The following is a 21524-nucleotide window of genomic DNA, read 5'->3' as shown; positions in this document are numbered from 1 at the left end:
GTTGCAGCATGAAGGTGTGGAGGAGTTGTATTCAGATATCTCCAGTTCTGATTCCTCAGATGAATCTTCATTGAGTTCTACAAAGCAAGGAAAGTATATTCCTAAGGTAATGTTGCCGGACATGCTTACTCATGTCAGCGAAAACATGGGATTTACGGATGAGAAGGAGGCCATTATGTCTAAGGACACTGCATTACCTGGTTTAAAAGACTTCCCTCTTTAAGAGCCCTGACTATTTACCCTTTTGTAACGGATGTGCTTTTGAATGAGCGGAAGGATAGGGAATGCATTGTTGTGCTCGCTTCATGTGTGAACTGTATCTATTGCAAGATATGGATGAGAAACTCCCAAAGACAGCCCCTGTGGATTCTATTGTGGCCAGCCTGGTAGGGAGCCCGTCCATGACAGAAGAACATGTCCTTAAGGGGGGCAGATAAGAAGGTTGAATCTACTTTAAGAGGCATGTTGTTTGACTTTGAGACTTTGTTCTCGCATATGCAAGAGGGTGGACACTGTCCTGATCTTTTGGTATCTATGGAAAGACAAACCATGTTTCTTTCACATATTGAATTTGATTCCATTAGGGCATCTGCCCAGCCAGCTACAATCTGTTTCAGAAAAGGTGGAACACTGATCCTGTGCCAAAGATTATGGCTTTGAGACTGCCATTTATGCATCCATGCCTGTTTGCGCAGGACTTTAAGGAAAGATTACATAAGGATTTCAAGGAGTGGAAGCATTCTTTTTTTTTAGAAAGCAGCAGCAGAATAAACAACCTTTTTTTTCATTATTAGGTACTTTTGCCCATCTTCTCATAGGCAGAGGAATTCGATCGAAAGTCAGAAATTTCAAGGAAAGGGTTTTGACGGGAAGTCTCAGATGAAAACCCACCAGGATCCAGGGAACACTATTCCTAACTATGTTGCCACAGTAGGTCCCACTGGCGATGTACCAGAGATTGGTGGGACGCTTCATTATTTCCTGGAGAATTGGCATCGCACAGCTTCTATCAAGTGGGTGCTGACTGTCCTGGATGGGGGTTACCAGATTGAGTATGTGTCCCTTCCGCCTTCATCAGGGAAAGCTCAACTGGTGCTGATGAGGGATCCACTCATAAAAAGCACTTTGATGAAAGGGATTGATTTGCTGCTTCTTAAGAAGGCAATTATTCTGGTCTCAAAAGCCCAAAGGGGTCAAGGCATTTATTCCATTGTGTTCTTAGTCCCAAAGTTGACAGGGGGAGTCAGAAATGTGATCAACCTACAATCCCTAAACAAGTATGTTCGTAAAATCCCACTTAAAATGGATACCCTTCAACTGTCATTCCCTTGATTCAGGCCAGTTTTGTAATGACTACTTCGGTCTCATTGATGCTTATCTACATGTGTCCATGGCTTTGAGGTGCCAGCAGTATTTGAGATTATCCTTGATGGGTCACCTTTGGCAGTATTGTGTTCTGCCATTTGGCTTCCGGGCTTCACCCAGGGTCTTCACCATAGTGGTGGCACCTCTGGTGGCTCACCTTCATCTTCAGCAGATCTCTGTGTTTTCTTAGCTAGACAACTGGCTGCTTCAGGCCCTATCTGTTCCAGTGATGCAGCAACATTTGGACTTGACCATACTTATGCTAAGGGACAATGGTTTTCTGTTAAATGTGCAAAAGTGCAATCTCCAGCCCTCAACAGGGATGAGATTTATAGAGGAGGAGTTTGATTCCACTGTGAATTAGGTTTTTCTTCTGCAGTCCAGGACCCACCCTCTTCAGTGTCTGTTGACTTCTCTCTTGTCCCAGAGGACTGCCTCCTTGTTTCAATGGATGGAGGTGCATCTTCTGTCTTCATGGTACGTGGGCCAGGTTCCAACTCAAGCCATTACTGTGGCACCGTCACAAGTTCATGAAGTTCCCCATTGAGGATATGTCCATGGAATTTCCAGTATCTCTAGACATTGTTCTCCGCCTGGTGGTTGGACTCTCCTTATCTCAGCACAAGTATGTGGATGTGCCCTTCTCCCCTCGCAGTGGTGACAGCAGATAGCAGTGCTCTGAGTTGGGGCATGACAATAGGGCAATGGTTTGTTCAGGAACTGCCGGTAGTGGAGACAGCCGTCAGGTATTTCAAACCTCACCTGTTCAATTGCAATGTCCATGTTCGAATGGACAACACTGCAATAGTGACATATATCAACCATCAAGTCCACATGCAGAGTCAATCGCTCAATCAGGTGGTGTGTGCAGTGGTGAGCTAGACAGAACTTCATTTCCAATCCCTTTCTGATCAACCCATCAGGAGTTTAGACAATGTGGTAGCAGATGCTCTGAGCCATAGGTTTCCCTTATCTCAGGATTTATGTCCGTCCAGCAAGGTGTTCTGCCTCATCTGGCAGAGGTTTAAGGGTCTGGAGGTGGATCGCTTTTCTTCCCAGGACAGTGCCCTCCTATCAAACTTCTGCTTCTGGACTCCAGAAGAGGTGTTGATGCCTTGTTTATCCCAAGACCTCCAATGTTGCTGTAAGCCTTTCCTCCGCCTCCACTGATTCCAGCTTTTCTGCTGAAGGTCCAGCTGGAGAGGGCACAAGTAGTGGTGATTTTACCTTAATGGCCTCGGAGGTCAGGGTTCCCATTACTGAGGACTTTGGCCATTGTTCCTTTATAAATCTTACCTAGGCTCCCCTTTCCTCTGCAGTCACTCAAGCCACAACCGCTGGCCCCCATAAACTTAGCCTTTTGGATGTTGAACTGCGGACTTTAGAGAAGCAAGGTTTGCTAGATCACATTTTTTCGGTGGACCAAGGATCCAGTACAGTTGTACTCTGTCCTCTTATTCTAAACACTGGCTGGCTTTTAGCACTTACGGTCATATTTTCAAGGGCATAGCGCCTCTTAGCGTCACACCCGTGCCATTTATTTTACACTAAGGGGGCATTAAGGGGGCCATTCTCCTTCACCATATTAACAAAGTGGTGCTATGCTCCCTTGTGCAACATTATGCCTGTGCCAGACATAATGTATGTAATGGGGCTTTCCCCTGCAGGGAGGCCCATAAAAATGGCACAGTGAAATTTACAACATTTCACTGTGCCATTTTTTAGCATCATTTTTAACCCCTACTCAGAGCAGGCATTAAAATGACACGCCCATTACTTTCAGTGAGACTCCCTTTACTTTACAGAATAAGTGCCATAATTTACAACACTAATCCTGAAAAGTACCACAATAGCATCATAAAGTATAAGCCATGGTGCACCAGTTTCTTGTAAATCTGGCCCTTGGTGTTCTCTTCATGCTCTTTTTCCCACACCTTTTGCTAATGCTGCTATTCTCCAGTTTTTCTGGATGGTTTTCATAACGCTTATTCATTGTCTACTTGAAAGAGTCAGTGGGCTGCTATCAGGGCATTCAGGGATTCAGTTTCCTTTTCCGCAAATGTTGGACCATTGGCCAGATTATTTCAACGTTTTTCATTTGCATCACCGGCTGTGAAATCTGCAGTTCCAGCGTGGGATCCTTCTCTGGTTCTTAAAGCCCTTCAAACCTCTCCTTTTGAAATTGTACCCATTGTGGATGTAAGTACTCTTCTTTAAGGTGTCTTTTCTGGTGGCTATCACATCGGCCAGGCAGTTGAGGGAACTTTCTTCACTGATGTGATCACATGCATTTTTGAGGTTGCATGGAGGATGCAATGCTGTTACGGTTGGATTCTGGGTTTATTCCAAGGGTTCATTCTAAGTTACATTTAAGTCTCAGGAGCTTATTTTAGCTTCATTTTGTCCTCCTTCTCCTGAAGAACAGTTGCTGCACACTCTGGATGTTAAACATGCATTATCTGTGTATGTTGACCCCTCTGCTGCATTTCAGATTTCTTTTTGTGACTTTTGGTCTTGTAGGATGCTGTAAAGCTGCATCTAAGATGGGGTATCCAACCTTTTCGGTCTTAAGAGCTACTAATGTTAGTTTAAATCACCTCGAGCTACTAACATTACTGATGCAATTGTGACCAATTTGAGCAGTGATCATATCAGTGCATCTGGCAGGGTTGCAAGTGGTTAAGTAAAAAAAAAACATTATCAATTTGGAGTGCCTACAGATGGGAAATATATTACAGCCTTAGCTGTAATCCCTCTTACACCAAGGTAGTAATATGAGTAATGCCCTGATTACTTACCAGTAATCCTCATTACTCTTAGTCCTACTCATCCTCGACCCACTCATCACGCATTGAGGTAGCATCCAATCATCAACAAGAAATACTTACGGACTTCACTCACCCTTCTGCTAAGGGCTAAAATGCTACAGTTTTACCTTAGCTTTTCCTGAAATACCAAGCAACACAAAGGCCTGATATCTGAGGGTGGGTAGGAAGTATGGCTGTGTCAAGGATGATTAGAACTAAGAGTAATAATGTTTACCAGTAAGTTACCAGGGCACTCCCTCTATGTCCCTTGTCCTCGACCCAGTCATAACATATTGAAGTATACCAAAGCATACACCCCAAACAAATGAAGGTCTTTGTAATACGACCCATAAAGCAATGAACTACACAGGACATGAAGCACACCCAGATGTATTAACATCACCTTCAGACACAACTAAACAGGAGAAGTAGGCTCCCCACCTGCAAAACACCACTCCCTAAATTCAACCGATCAGTTTGTGCACAATTAAATCAAAACGTCTAATAAAAGTGTGTTCAGAAGCCCAAGTCTCAGCCTGACAGATCTCAGCCAAGGACACTCCTCTATAAGCAGACAATGAAGCCGAAACTACTTGAGTGGACCTTGCCTAAACATTGGAAGGACAAGGCAAATCAGAGCCTGGTGTTCCTAATCAAAAAACTCAGAGTCATCTTAGACCAGGCTTCTCCAACAAGTAGCTTGTCAGCTCCTGGTAGCCCTGCAGCTACCTGTAATAGCTCTCCTGTGTATAGACCAGCCTAATAAATTAGAAGTTTTTGTTTGGTTTGATAAATGTATGTATACCAACATTTAAGTATATATTTGGGATGAAAATGTGCGTGTTTCAGACCTCATGAGCTGGTGTTTCAGGAGACATGTTACTAATAACTTGGTGTCTGTGCATTGCAGCTATGGATGTTATGCATTTTCCATGTAGAGGTATTCCATATTGACAATGCATTTCTTACATTAATGTTCGCAACCATGCCTCATGCACTGCTGATAATATTGCATATGGTGGGCACTAATTTAATATTCTCTGATGTGGTCACTACTAGGACTCTAAATATAATAGTAGCTCTGGGTGACTTTCACTGAGCACGAGTAGCTCTTACTTTACAAAAGGTTGCAGCTTGTACCCAGCCATTAAAGGTTGTCAACCTGGTACTATACTAAGGGCTGCACTCTCCTAAATTGATAGCATGAACACTCTGCAGCATGGCTGCTTGAGCTAAGCCCCACTAAAGCATCTCATGACAGAGACACATTAAAAAGAGAGCTAGAGGGAGATCCCCATTACACAACCCATCCTGTTACCTATGTGATCTATGATGACAGAGAAGAAAGTGAACTTTCGGGTTTCCATTCCATGTGGTTCATTGCTCAGAATCCAGCCCCAGAACTAAGGGTAAGCCCCTTTAGTGAGTATTGGGCCTGGACAATGGAGGCAGCAATGCACAACACTCCTGACTTTAGTCTCATCTTGTTGAGTCTGAGGCCGATGGTTACACTGATTGCATGTAGCATACACCACATACATTACGCATAAAAGCACTTGCCATGTCAGTGAAGAATACCTCTCATGCCATCCCTTAACTTTGTAGAAGACCCGAATGTTCCCACTCAGGTCTTCAACACTGTTAGAAATGGGGTCTCTAGCTGGCAGTTGGTTTGTACCCTGTCCAAACAGGGACCCTCCCTCTAGTCACGATAAGGGAGATACCCTCTGAGATAACCCCTGTTCACCCCCCCCCAGGTGGCTTGGCACAACCAGTCAGGCTTATCTCAGAAGCAATGTGTAAAGCATTAGCACATAACACACAGTAATAAATGAAAACACTACAAAAAGACACATACCGGTTTTAGAAAAAAATTGGCAATATTTATCTATATAAAACAAGACTGAATAAAACAAAAATCCAACATACAGTGCTAAAAAACATGAATTCTGCAAGATTTACTCAAAAATACAGTTCCTTGAAGTCGATAGCTCCACCTGTGGCTATCACAGCATAATGATCAACAAAACCAACAGTTCAGGCTGCCCATGGCGTTGTGGGCCAGCTACGGTGTCGGGAAGACCCGCAAACAGTACCTTTAAAACTGCAGGATGTTGTGATCCCCACGGTGAGCTCCAGAGAGCGGCATTGCTGGTGTCGTGGTATTGGTTCAGGAGTCGATGCGGAAGTCGTTGGGCCCTTGGAGTGACACATGGTGCGGATCGAACTCCAGGCTGATAAAGTCATGGCTGCTGGCGTTGATAGCGCTGGGGCTGCGATGCAAAGCAGAATGATACAACGTGTGGTGCCCACAGGTCACGGTGCAGGCAGCGGCTTGGTGACAGCGTCCAGCGGCATCAGTGAGACCAGGGCTGTGGTGTGAAGTAGGGCAGTGCGACTGCGGTGTCACCAGGTCACGTGCAGGCAGCGGCATCATGGTTGCTGAAGCGCTGTCATCTGTAGGCCCAAGCCAGTTGTTTTGGCCGGACAGTGCTTTGTGACCCTCACAAGCGGTGTCCACAGGCCACGGTGCAGGCAATGACACCTGGTGATGACACTGGAATCGATGATGCTGGCGTCAGTGGCCCGGCCTGCGGTGCGGCACAGGACGGTGCTTTGTGTACCTCACAAGTGGTGTCCGCAGGCTATGGTGCAGGCAGCGGCGCCAGTGTCAGCAGGAGCAGCGGTGTCAGGGAGACCCAGGCTGCGTTGTGAGCAGGTGATGCTGGAGTGAAGGGCCCACAGGTCACGGTGCGATCAACGGCTCAGTGAAGTCGTCTGATGACGGCGTCGATGAGACAATGGTCACGGTGCGGAGTGGGGTAGTGGGGCTCTGTGCAGAGTCAGCAGGTCCTGTGCAGGCCAACGGCTTCATTGGCGGCGGTGCAGTGGTTTCTCCTCTTGAACTGCACAAAACACAGTTCCCAGTGCTGCAGTTTGAGGAAAGTGAAGTCTTTAGTGCCCCTGAGACTTCCAACAGAAGGCAAGCTCTACTCAAAGCCCTTCGAGAACTTTCTCAAGCAGGACACACAGAAAAGCTCACCCTTTGCCCTCTTGTCATGCAGATACAGCAACTGCAGGCCAGTCCAGCAAAGCAACACAGCAAAGGGACAGTACTCCCCTTTCAGCTCTTCAGCTCTTCTCCTGGGCAGAGGTTCCTCTTGATTCCAGAAAGATTATAAAAGTCTGGGGTTTTGGGTCCACTACTTATCCCCCTTTCTGCCTTTGAATTTGGAAAACTTCAAAGCAAAGTCTCAAGTGTTTGCAAGATCCTTCCTTGTCCAAGCCAGGCCCCAGACACACACAAGGGGGTTTTAGACCGCATTGTGTGAGGGCAGGCATAGTCCTTTCAGGTGCAAGTGACCACTCCTCCCTCCACTCTAGCTCAGATGGCTCATCAGGATATACAGGTGACACCCCAGCTCCCTTTGAGTCGCTGTCTAGAGGAGATGTGTAAACAGCCCAACTTTCAAACTGACCCAGACGGGGAATCCACAAAGAGGCAGAGTCACAGAATGGTTTAAGCAAGAAAATGGCTACTTTCTCAAAGCAGCATTTTCAAACTCACAAACCAAAAACCAATTTCACTAAAAGATATATTTTTAAATTGTGAGTTCAGAGACCTTAAACTCCATATTTCTATCTGCTCTCAAACGGAATCTGCGCTTTAAATTGATTTAAAGGCAGCCCCAATGTTAACCTATGAGAGAGCTAGGCCTTGCAAAAGTGAAGCCTGAGTTTGGCAGTATTTCACGGTTAGGACATGTAAAACACATCAGTACATGTCCTACGTTTTGAAAACACTGTACCCTGGCCATGGGGCGACCTAGGGCCTACCTTAGGGGTGCCTTACATGCACAAAAAGGGAAGGTGTGGGCCTGGCAATTGAGTACACTTGCCAGGTCGAATTGGCAATTTAAAACTGTACAAAGAGACAGCAGTGGCAGGTCTGAGCCATGTTTACAGGGCTACTTATGTGGGTGGAATAATCAGTGCTGCAGGTCCACTAGTAGCATTTGATTTACAGCCCCTGGGCACCTCTGGTGCACTTTATTTGGGACTTATCAGTAGATCAAATATGCCAATCATGGAAAAAACAATCAACAGTACAATTTACCTAGGAGCACTTGCACCTTAGCACTGGTCAGCAGTAGTAAAGTGTGCAGAGACAATAAACCAGCAAGAACAGTGTCCAGTAAACCATAACAACAGGAGGTCAGAAGGCAAAAAGACAGGAGAGACATGCCAAGAAGCTGCCCTGTCTAATACACACAGTCATAGTTATTCCTAAGGCCTGATCAGCAGAAAGGCAAGGCATTCTGGTTGAAGCTCTAGGCAACCTGTTGGCTTTCTGAGAGCCCTAAGAAACCCAGATTATCCCAAGAATGCTGTCTGTCTCACCTGGTAGACTGACCATGCAGAATCAGTCAGCTGTAGGCATCGCCCCTTTACGGCATCACACAAGGGCAAGGAGGGGTGCCTGTCAAGCCTATACATCTTGTGAAGCATTGTGGGTGGATGATTGTAGAATGGTTGAGTGCCCCAGTTGACGGATGAACTCATGCCAGTTCTGCACTACTTGCTTCTGCTTGAAACACTGATTTAACAGTTCCATTTGCACCCTCTTCTAACTGATCTGCTCAGTCCAGTACAGCACCTGGCATGTGCAGCTGTTCTCTTACAGCACCAGCAAAAGCAGCCCCACAGCCAAGTTCCTGAACAGGAGAATGGGCGTAGCAACCACCTCCAGGCCCAGAATCATTGGTTCTGTTTCCTAACTCACTGGCAAAATGTAGACAACATCATCATGTTGAGTCATATGTGAAAGTCAAGAAAAGACAACACAGCATAGATATGTAAAACTCACAACAAACTCCAAAATGCATGGAGTGGTTTATAAAGCCCTACTTTCTTAGTAGACTTTAGAGTAAATCTTTATGCATCAAATAATGTATACTGTTTTTCAAACATTTAAATGTTGGTTCTTCAAATACTAGCAGCTTTCTAATGTCCTGATAACGTGTTTTTTGTTTCAGTAAGGTGGACTTCAAGACAATACGAAAACAGCCAGTAAGATGCTTTTTTGATTTGAGTGCTTGGATTTCTTTTGACACTCATACTTGTCCTAAATTATACAACCTTTACATGATGAAAAAACAAACAACCCAAAGCATAGAGCAGCATACTTACAAGGAACTGGTGCATCGACTCCGATGCACCAATTTCCTTGCACTGCCCTGCACCCCAATCAAGTTTTGGGTGCAGTTGTGGCATTTTTTTGGCCTTTGCCAAACATTTTGGCACTAGTCCAGCAAAGCTCAGGGAGGCCCATAGGCTATATCACTAGTGTCACTTTACCACCTGCCCTTAGCAGGCATTAAAAACTGATGCTAAAATAGCACAGGGAAATCTGCCATTTTTTTGGGCTTACGGCTGGGGAAAGCCTCCCTTGCTTACATTATATCTGGCGCAGGTATAATGTGGCACAAGGGTTTACATCTATATTTTGTGCTTGACAAGTATTATGGTGATCTTCCATGGCTCTCCAACCAAGCAGTGTTGTCATCAATTATGTCATTACAAATCTCATCAATCAGGGTCTAGTTCAAGTCATGAGTTATGTAATATGTGGGATAATTAGCAGTGCATGGCTAGGGCGTGAGTTATAGTTACTTTAGATCACAAATTATAGTTACTATAGAGAATTATAACTGGTGTTTTTCACTTTAAAACATAACTCTGTCAATGGAATGTTAACTGTAAATAACTGGGCTCTTTGAAGTCTTCTCCCCCCACTTTTTGTCCCCATTTAGACTACTGACGTTGTTGTTTTTTATATGAAAGTGCACTGAGGCCTGCTAATCAATCTCACTGCCAGTGCTCTTTCCGTTAAAGGGTACTGTGGTTTGGTAAACCCAATTGGACTTTACCACCCCTGTAAGGCTCTAGTAAATGGTACCAGTGGTACCCAGGGCAGGGATAGAAAAGGGGTCACAAGGGCTGTAGCACTGATTGTGCCTCCCTCCTTGGGCTGAGTAAAAGCAAAGCCTGCAGAGCTGCATTGTCAGCCTCCACAACCAGCTTGTCTGCTGAAGTTTCACTCCGCCCACACCAAGTGCAGGCAGAGTCCCTTCTCTACCCAAAATACAGGTCATTCACCCCTAAGGCAGGCTTCCTATAGCCCAGGAGGCAAGGTGCACTGTGTTCTGAGTGAGGACAAATATGTACAAGCATATATGACCTTGTGATAGCATTTAAAACTTAATGCTACATCAAGTGACCAGCAATCCATAGAATGACATGGGCTGGCAAATGCCAGATGTCCAGCTCGATGATGACCCAACTGATTTCCTTAATGTTTGTTGTCAAACACAGTGGGTTTTAACCCTGTGCACGGTTCTCGGCCCAAGGTAAGCTGATAAGCTAGCATGTACCCTTATGGTATCCTTGGAGGATGCCTACCAAGTTGCCAGCTTTCTCTTGCCTTGCTGGGCTTTCCTGACCCATTTGCCACCAAGACAAGAGTCTGCCCTACTGCTGGTTGTGCTAACACTTTCCCCAAGACAGAAAGGACCTGGCAAGAAGGAGGCCACACCTCCCAGGATGGCTAGTGCTTATAGTAATCAAGGTGGTGAGCCTCAAAGGTGTTTACACTTCTTATGCCCCACTTGAGGACAAATCCCTTCCACCCTGTCCAGACTAACAGGTGGGTAAATTAGTTATTCAGAAGGCATACACCTTCAAGAGGCAAGCCACACCTTTAGGGTGGGCTATATCTGTAAAGGTGAGAAAAGGTCCTGCCATGTTGGGAAACCTTGAAATTAGATGGTTCTTGGTAGAAAAGTGATGTAATCTCACAGGAAGTCATCACCACATAGTTGGTCTAGCCGCAGGGACCAGTAGCCCATTGACCACTGTCCTCACACCCTTAACTCCCCCTAAAATATAATTTAAGGGGCTCCCCTGTCACCAGAACCTCAATTCTCACTTTGAATCTGAGAAGTGGCACAGAGAAAACACCTTCACTGACAACAGGACTTTGGACTCCCCCTGCAGCACAAAGAGAGGACACTGAAGTGCCCTGAGGAGACCATAGAGCACTATGTCTCCCTATGTGTTTGTGTGTTTGATGTGTGCCTATGGCAAAAACTCATTGCTCCCAGCAAGAGGACTTCAGTGGATGCCAGAAACTGAAGCAGACTTCCCTGACTGGTGGAGCCAGTCACCTGCTACCTGCAGAAGAATTGTTGAGCTGTGTTACAATAAGTGTAACCCATTGGGCCCCTCTTGAGTGAGCCCAAATAAAGTCAGTGACTTGTACCCTGGAAGTTTTAATGAGGCTCACACCAAGGTTTGAGCCACTACACCACTCCTGTCCACCTCCAGCCAATGAAGTACCAGTGGATAACTTTTGCCACTGCGAAGGCTTGTTGGTCACCAGCCCAGTAACTGACCCATCCCCAGATGTCACCAACTCCAGAGCAACTCCCAGCAATAGCGACAGACATCAGCAACAGCCCCACTGCTGAGATCCTGCATCCAAAGCATCTATGGCGCAACCTTCCCATGATTGATAGCTGCAAGGCCAACCCCTGCACCCAAAGCTACCAAACATGGTGGCAGAGTGCCAGCTGTAGAATCCAGGTCCTAGGACCCCAACTGCCTCTTCTTTCCAAGGGTCGAATGCAACTCCATCTCCAAGTGTGGTTTTGCAGAGTGCTACATCTTTGATTGACAGCATTTGTAGTTCCTGTTCTTTACTAAGGACAGCAAGGCTCAGTCTGCACGTGGACTCCCTGGGTCAAGGTAAAAAAGTACTCTATATTGAAACTTGGTCTAGGGACCCCTCAGACCTTAACTCCAGGTGGGTTCCATATTTACATCAAAACAAATCCCTTTCAGGGTTATAGGCTTAAAGGATGTGAATGTTTCCCATGCAAGTGTAACCACGCTGGCCTGAGCAATGCATGGCTTTTTCTGTGACTTAACCATGCATGTGCTGAGCTGCGCATATGCAGGGTTTTTTTAGGGGCTTGTGTGGTTTTTTTTGTAATTTTTTTTATTTAGGGCTTAGGGTGTGGGGCAGGGTAGTTGATTTTTAAAGAGGTGGGGGAAAGTTTAAGGAGGGAGGAGAGAGGATGAGGAAGGTTTGGGAGAGGACACGGTGAGGTAAGTGGGGTTGGGGCAGGATTGGTGGGCAGTTTTTAGCAGTGGGTGCATTTAGGGCCTAGGGTAGGTGGGGGTGTCAGGGTACCTTAGTTTTTAGGGGCAGGGGTGGGGGAGTCAGGATATTATTTACTTTAGGGCTCAGGGTGGGTGGGGGCTGAGGTAATTTAGTTTTATGGGGCAGGGATGGGGGCGGGATCATTTTTTTCAGGGCTTAGGGTGGGTGAGGGTTTGGGATAGTTTACTTATTAGGGGGAAATGTTTTAGGGCTCAGGGGGAGTGGGGGGTATCGGGGTAGTTTAGTTTTTAGGGGTGGGAGGTCGGGGTCGTTTTTTTGGGGGCATTCGGTGTAGAGGCAGGCCTCTTTTTCGAGGCAGAGTGGGGGTTTGCTAATTTCTTTTTTTTAGGGCTCAGAATGGGTGGAGGGGTAGTTTAGTTTTTAGAGGTAGGGGTCAGGGTAGTTCTTTTTTTAGGATTCAGGGTCAGTTTTTTTTCACTTTTTAGGGGTGGGGATAGTTGTCTTTTTTTTAAAGCTCAGGGTGGGTGGGGGTGTCATGGTAGTTTACTTTTATGGGGCAGGGGTGGGGGGTCAGGTACTTTTCTTTTAGGGTTTAGGACGGGTTTGGGGTCGGGGTACTTTAGTTTATAGGGGTGGGGCTTAGGATAGTATTATATTTTAGGGCTCAGGACAGGTCGGGGTAGGTTAGCTATTAGGGGTGGGGGTACTTTTGGGCCTCAGGGCGGGTGGAGGTTGCCTTACAGAACCTGCCATTTTGAATGAGTTTCCACCCATGCCTTTACTAGGCATGCTTTTACAATGAAATGCATTGTAAAGGCATGCGTGGTAAAGGCATGCGTGGAAAATACACAGTCTTGTTCCAACCACAATGTTAAGGCATGCGTTGTTCTGGCATGCGTGGTTCCATCATAACACCCAAAAGACTTTGTCGCTATCCATCTCGGCATGGATAGCGCTGTGCTAATCTTATGATTAAAAAATTTGCAAGATAAACAAACATTTGAGGTGAGCAAATCTAGAGTGTTGCTGGTGTTGCAGGGTGTTCATTATTGGAGCGGGTGACTAGTGGACTCACTTAGAGTTAGGTTCACATTCGAAAAAGATTTTTGAAGTTAATGCTAAATACTTTAGATGATCCATTGGATACATTTCCTCCACCATTCTGTCTTTACAGTGGAAGCATTTACAAAGGTTTATATTGAGATTTAGCACTTCCTCTATCAATGAGAAGATTTTCCATCACCATCAACCTTTTCACATCTGTAGCAGGAATGAAGCCTTGGGACTAGCTTTGATCCTGGGTGCATAGGGAGCCAACATTGCTCCCACCTGGTGGGGGCAGGGGTTTGGCATGCTTACATCGGGCCAGAGAAATGCGAGTTTCCCTGCCTGCCAAAGTACAGGCAGGGAAATGACGGTCTGCCTCCACCCAGTGGGGACATTTTTTGAAGGGTGGAAGAAGACAAGATTACCCTGCCCGTTCTCTTGTGAGCAGAGAAACAGTGTCTCAGGTGTAAGTTCACCTGTGATACAAGAGAGGGACAAACCCGGGTAATGGGATCCCCCATTCCTTCAAGCCTTGGGGAGGAAAGACCTGTGCCCTTTAAATTTAGGTGCCGTCTCCCAAGGTTGGGGTCCTGAAAGCCATAGTGGGCTCATGAAGGGAGAAGATGGATGAAAAAAAAGGAGTGCACCATAATGTCTACAAGGGTTATTTATTTGTTTATTTTTTGCTCGTTGGTGCTGGTAGAATAGATGTGGGAACTATCAAGCCTTTTTTTATGTTGTGGGGGTGTAAGGGAGTGCAGCAGCCTGCCCCAACAAAATTTAAAGAAATAAAAAACAATCTCTCCTCTGATATTAAATCCATGACCTGAGGAAATCTTATCATATATTTTTTTAAAGTGTAAGTAGATGGAGCTCTTTGTTCTTCAGCTGGAAAGCAAGGCCCTCTTGTGGTTGATTTTATGATTGCATTTTTGGGCTGAAAAAAGTTAAAAGAAAGACTCAGTGACATGTTTGTTTTATTTAAAAAATGTATCCCTAACTCTTTCTTTTAAGATTTTTCAGTGCACAATATGAGGTAGTTAAACCCATGTTAAAAATGCATGGACAAAGTGTACCTGTAAAACATTTAGGCCCTCATTACTACCCTTGTGGTTGGTGGAGAAGTGGCGGTACTAGCGCCAACAGGCCGGCGTTTAAAAAAATGACATTACAAGCATGGTGGTGACCGCCATGCTAAACCGCCACTTCTCCACTCTGACCGCCAGGGTGGTAACGACTGCTGGGCTGGAGACTTCGCCGGCGGTAACACAACCCTGCATACCGCCATGGATTTCGTGGGGTTCTGTACTGTCATGAAATCCACGGCAGTAGGCACTATCAGTGCCAGGGAATTCATTTCCTGGCACTGATAGGGGTTTCCCCCTCCCCACAGTCCTCCCCCCAAACCCACGACCCCCCATATTGACACACACACACACACCTACACGCACACATACACTACATCTACACATACCCGCACACATACACACAGACATACAAACAGACATACACACAGACATACCCGCACACATACACACAGACACACCCGTACACATACACATAGACAGACACGCACACATTTTCCAAACACACAACACACTCCCCGCATGCATGCACGCACTCACACAGCCCTTCTACACACTTCCACGCACACCCCCATGCACGCACACAACACCCCTCACCCCCCTCCCCTAATAGGCGATCACCTTACCTTGTCCGTGATCCTCCGGGAGGGAACGGGATCCATGGGGGCTGCTCCGCCGCCAACTCCCCATCACCAGAACACCGCCACACAGAATCATGGGACGTGATTCAGTGGGCACTGTTATGATGATGTGGCGGTGGAGGTGGAGCAGCCTCCACTTCCCCGCCAACTGCCAGTATGGCTGCTGGCGGCTCTCCGTCTGAAAAAGGGTGGAGGGCTGCCAGCAGTCATGATACGCTGTGTGGAAAATCACCTGCACTGGCGGTCTTCAGCACGGCGGTACCTCGGCCGTCTTGCTTAAAGAAGGCCGAGGTGGAAATGAGGGCCTTAGTGTGATATTGTTTCAAGTAAGCTGAAGTCATTAGAGATAAAACTGACTATTATAAGCAAGAGTTCTCAGTATGTGACATGTTAAAATCTTTGTATGCGAGTATGTCCACAGATGACAGTGTGAGAAGAAACAACTTTTGAAGGGGCATAGGGTGACGGACTTAGGTGTTGAGCACAGAAAAACTAGTGCCAGTGCTGCAATATAGGTCTAAAAAAAGGATTGAAGTGAGGGGTGTTGAAGAGAGAAGGGTTAAAAGTGCTTGGGAAAGAGTTATTGTCCAGTGTGTCAATTAAATGGTGTAAAAAAGTGGAGTGTTAGACTGTCCCAGTACCCCAAAGATAGTACCTTGGATTCACAATAATAAATCCTTGGCTCAGTCCTGGTAGTGTAGCAAAAAGCAGTCAGGCTTTACTAGAGGAACATGTGTTAAGGATTTTAGAGTACCAATATGGATGATAAGTATTTGGCATGACTCAGAAGAAATCCAACACCAATTTATAGAAATAGAGCAGATTTTTATATAATTTTAGACACCAAAACAAATCATATCAATTGTGTATAATCACAGTTATGGATTTTATAGCAGGAAAAAAGCATTGCATTCTCAAGCTTTCAAATCTCAACACTGTGGTCAATGGGAAAAGATACTAGTTACACTCGGCCACTTGCGGGGTGAGTGCAAAAGCACCCACTTGTGGTTAAGGCTTTGCGGGTCCCAAGTCCAAGTACCTGACTTGTTGAGTCCAGGTGCAGAGGTGTCTTGCCTGTCCTTGGTGCTGAACGCAGAAGCCGCAGGTCCTGAAAAATTGTACTTGTGACATTCGGTCACTTGTGGGTCGAGTTTGTGGGAGCACAGTGTTAGATTAAATTGATTTTGAAGTTCCGCCTGCTGCGGTAGTATGCATGGTGATCGGAAGCCCTGGGTGTCTATTTCAATTTTCTGCCCCGTCCAGGTACCGTGACACTCAGCAGCTTTGCTCTGGCATCAGCCAGTGCCTCTCTGTAGCTCTCCCACTCACACAAAGCCCATCCTGAGTTAGGAGCCCGTAATGCGTGTCTGGCTTCAAGCCTGCCTCCCTTGTCTAGCACACTCGTTCAGCACACAGCTAATGGTATGCACAGCCGAAGCAACCACCTACCGACCACTTTCTTGCCAATAGTGGTTTAAATGAGTTGGGGTCGCTCTATATTTAAAATATATACTATGCTGTTTGTCGGAATATTATTTCTACTAGGAGTCAGCAAAGACTGTGGTGGCCTTTTAACTGTACATCTAGATATAGCATGTCATTTTGTGGGCACCGAGGCTTGTTTGAAGTACATCCACAATGCTACAGGCCAGTTTGGAGTGGTTCAAAACTATGGCCCTCATTACAACCCTGGTGGTCAAAGACCTCCAGGGTTGAAGTGGAGATCGTACTGCCAACAGGCTGGCGGTACAATTCACCATATTTTGAGCGCTGAGGTACCGCCGTGCTCACACCGCCGGTACTGGTGGTTTTCTGCCATGGTTGTCCCGGTGGTTATAATCCGCCAGGGCAGCGCTGCTTGCAGTGCTGTCCTGGGGATTATGATTCCCCTTCCCGCCAGCCTGTCCACGGCGGTAGAGACCGCCATGGAAAGGCTGGTGGGAAGGGGAGCCACAGGGCCCCTGTGGGCCCCTGCACTGCCCATACATTTAGCATGGGCAGTGCAGGGGCCCCCAGTCACAGCCCTGTTGTGATTTTCACTGTCTGCCTGGCAGACACTGAAGAGCGCGCCGAGTGCTGCTGCACCCGCCAAACCACCACATTGCCGCTGGCTCCATTAGGAGCCGTCTGCAATGCTGCTGCCGACATCCCCGCTGGGCTGGTGGGCGGAAACTCTGTTTGGGGGATGTCCAAATGCGGCTGGCGGGTTTCCGGCCGCATGGGTGGCCGTCTGACGGTAACCACCAAGGTTGTAATGAGGGCCTATATGTCTAAATCCTTCCTTCTCCCCCATGACTCATGTGTGTCCTCCTATCACAGCTCTCTGTCTCTTTGATGTGAACTGGAGGTGCTGGGTCTCAGGCAAAGATTAATGTGATTATCTGCCCCTAATGCCGCTCTTTAGTCCTACTTACAAGACTTCCCCTTATGCATCACAATACCAAGATTCATTAGATGGAATAGATAATTTCAAGGTGTGGCATCCAATGAGTGGGCACGCAGGTAACTCAGCCCTCGATTTATAAAGTGCTACCCTTTAGGTTTGTAGGTGCCTCTCCCAATAAGCATAAATACAGCTGATTACTATACCATTCATGGGCTGACGAAAGCTAACCAAAGTGCCACACCTGGATCCACCCTCAGATTGTGTTCAGGAGTGCACAGTCTAACAAAAGGAGCATTCAGAGTCAACGTGACTTAAATGTAGTCACATCTCAAATTGAAGAGGAGAGAGCTGGTAAGGCTGTAGAGAAAGAGCACGTTGTATCCCATTCAGCAAAAAGTGGGGTTGTTTTAGATGAAATTATTTTGTGATTGGAGTTCACACAAGGAGCTGCTGACAAATGCCCATCATTGGACATACTTTCCTATATTAGCTCTTCCCCTACTGGTTAGCTTTGGGCAACAGTAAAAAGTCTGTGCAGTCCCTTGTCTGTCCCCAACAGAGCCTCAGGAAACCCTGTGGTGCAGCATCCTACAAGCGTGTGCCCACATAAAAGACAGACTGTTAAAAAGCCCAAGCTAAGGTGGCGTCCTACCTTGCTGCAGATAGTGCGGGTCGCTCAATGGTCCACTTTATCCTATCTGTGCCTCAATGTTGGTCTCTTCCCTCACAGAGCTGGTGGGAGCAGAGTTGTCATGTGTGCAGGTACCTGCAATGCTGACAGGCTGATGGCACTGAGCATGGAGTACCTGGCACTACTGGGACACATCCCCCCTCCTGAGATTCCTCCTCCGCTTTCCCTCCTCCATACCGAATCATTCCACTGGTGGAGCCACTAAATTCCTCCAATACCACCGGTGGAATTAAAAATTCCATCCACCCCTAGTCTCAGGTGCAGAGGTGTCCTTGCCTATCCTTGATGCTGAACCAAAACTGCAGTTGCTGGTTTTACAACTGAGATGGTGCAGGTGAGGAAACAAATGCAAAGACTCAACAACAGAGCCACAGGTGACATAAGATGAAGGTGCTGCAGTGTGCCCTTGAGTTGCAGTATTGAGTAAAGGCACAGATGACCCAACTGGCCACCAAGAAGCCTTGGCAGTGGTAAGGTGGAGGAGACGTTATCAACCCTTCTGGAGGTCCAGTGGAAAATGGTAGCCTGCTATTACTTGGCAGGGAGCTGGACTACACTTGGACTCACAATGCACTGGATGACCTGTCTTTGGGCGAACGCTTGGCGGGTTAATGGCCAGTGCTTCCTTGTATCCGGTGAATACTTTTTACCTGCGGTGGTCAGGGGACTAGTGTCACTAGTCCAGGGGAGTCTGGTCTTGCCTCACAAATCATGTACTCTTGCTGGGGAAAGAAGTGTTTGGTGCAGGACGATCCGCAGTCGAGCAGCTCCAGGAGGTTGCTACATGTTCAAGGTATCACACCCTCTGTCAGTGCAGATTTCTGTTGTCATCGATGTGGGTCTTCTCAGGTCCTTTCTTTGCAAGTCGTTGCAGATCTGAGGTTGTGGTGCCAGGGGAGTCCCTTAAATCCTAGATTTAGGGGCATTAGGGGTGTGAGAGCAAGTAGCCAAGGGGCAACTGGCCAAGCATCCAATCTGCCTCTGTGGTGACCACATCCACTGGGCTGTGGAACCCTCTTTTCTGCTTTTGTTCTAAGATGGCAGAAGTCTTCCTTGCTGTACAGACCTGTCTGCCCATTCTAGAGGTATGGCAATCCTTCTGGGGATATACACCTGCTGGCTAACTAATTTTCCCACATTCGTAGGTGCAAATGTGCCTGACGGCAGAAGGAGGCCTTTACCCTTCACTGGGTGAGAGCCTGCTTGCCCATTATAGGCGGTGTGCCCTTTGAAGCTCACCACCTTGATGTGTCACTTGATTAGCCTTCATGGGAGGGAGGGATTTGTGACCTCCTTCCCATCCAGGCCATTGTCCTGAGTCCAGGGATTGTTCGCACCTCTGTCCAGGGGGTCAGAACCCTGTCTTGGTGGCAGCATCTCTAGGCTGGAAGCCAGAGCACAGGAAACGTAGGGTTACTCAGTGGGCAACCTCTAAGGTTGCCTTCGGTGTCGATGCTACCTCATCATGAAGATGAGATTCAAGTCGGGTGAGTAGGCACTATGTTGATACCAAACATGTCTCACTTCCACCATACTATAATGGAGCTGGTGACTTGACATTCACTGGGTGCTACCCCATATTATCTTATGGATTGTTGTTCTCTCATAGTAGCCTTTACTGGAAAAGCCACTCTGTGGACATTGAAGCACTTAGATGCACACACCCTCAATATAATGCACTATGCTCATGATGCCTACCTTAGGGGTGACTTGCATATATTAAAGATGGTGCTGTGGCTGTGCCACACTGTGTGGGCACAGCTGAGTTTGAGCTGTGTGCACTGCTCCTACAGTCTGCAATGGCAGGCCTGCTGTCAGTAGTTTTACTTGAGTCACTCAGGGTGGCACAAACAGTGCTTCAGGCCCGGGAGACCCTTTTAACACCCATGCCCTGGGTACCGCTGGAACCATAAACTAGGGACATATAAGGGAGTTAAAGTACTTGCCATTTAGGGATACCAATTCACAATTACCAATTTAGGGAGAAAGCACTTGCACTATGGCCTGGTTAGCAGGCTCCAGTGCACTTTCAGAATCATAACCAACAGCATCTAAAACAAAAAGTGTGGGGGGGACCGTCCAAAAATGGCACTTTCCTAAATGGTATCTATAAAGCACATAGCAGAGCCTTGCTTTAATTACAACAGAGTCATTAGAGTTAAAACTAAATAACGTAATGCAAGGGTGTCAGTAGGTACCTGTATGGGAATAACACTCAGGGGACCAGACAGTAGGAGCATGCCCACAGGAGAACATGCTACTACTCAGCAGTGTAACTATGGATCAGTGGCTGTATGCTAAGAAGTCTGTGTTGCAGTCTAGGATGTTGATCTGTGTCAAGATAGATTGAGTAGCTATTGGCAGCATAGATGAAAGAGGACTTCTGAAAGCAAGAAGCAGGGTCGTGGTGCATCTTTTGAACAGCTTTCTTGTTAGGGTCATGTACTAGTTCAAATATATTACAGAATGCCATGAAAAATGAGGGACCAAAAAAAGTTATTTACTGAGGTATAGTACCCACCTAATGTAAAAAGGCAAATGTTATCCCTCTGCTAAAGAAAATAAAAACAAACGCAGACTCAAGTATCTTCTCTAATTTCAGACCTATTTCGCTGCTCCCCAGGGCATATAAGATCATTGGAAAAGTTGTTAACACTCAAGTACTGCAATTCCTTGTTGCATACAATCTCCTACATCCTTCACAATCAGGTTTTAGGACCTGCATAGTACAGAGTCCTCATTGATGGACATAACAGATGACGCGGGTCAAAATGCCGCACTGATCTTTTAAGACCACTCAGCAGCATTTGACATGATCACACATGAGATCTTTCTTCAATGTCTCACCCATACTGGGGTGGAGGGAATGGTCCAGACCTGGTCAAGATCCTTCCTACAGGATAGGAAGCAGGTAGTCAGACTTAAACCCAAATACTCAGGTGCCAAAAGACTCAAGTATGGAGTGCCTCAGGGTTCTGCCCGGAGCCCCACACTTTTAATATCTATATGACGCCATTGGCATACCTCAGCAACACTTTTGGCATCTACTTTTTGGTATCCTCGTATACAGAGGATACACAGCTTCTACTGGCCTACAACAAAAATGAGCCAGAGACAAAAGCACATTTTGCTGCTGTGTGACATCTGTGATGGGATGGCTGAAAGCAAACTCCCTGCAATGTAACCCTGATAAAACTGAGGTACTGGTGTTTGGTAATAATCTCTTGCATGACTGGTTGGGTCCCTGGCCTACCAACTGCATGGCACTCCGTACCCAAGCCGAGGGGGCTAGAAACCCCAGATCTCAGAGGTGGTCA

General features: G+C 46.6%; 1 protein-coding gene across 3 annotated transcripts in view; it reads right to left on the bottom strand.

Annotated features, from left to right (window-relative positions):
- The window catches only part of LOC138296692 (adhesion G protein-coupled receptor F5-like), a 1076691-nt gene that overhangs the window by 319277 nt on the left and 735890 nt on the right, over nucleotides 1-21524 (bottom strand). The gene's annotated exons all lie outside the window — the stretch shown is intronic.

Source organism: Pleurodeles waltl, chromosome 5 (genome assembly GCF_031143425.1).
Source record: "Pleurodeles waltl isolate 20211129_DDA chromosome 5, aPleWal1.hap1.20221129, whole genome shotgun sequence".
NCBI lineage: Eukaryota > Metazoa > Chordata > Amphibia > Caudata > Salamandridae > Pleurodeles > Pleurodeles waltl.
The sequence above is the reverse complement of the archived record's forward strand: the minus strand, read 5'-3'. Positions and strand labels throughout refer to the sequence as shown.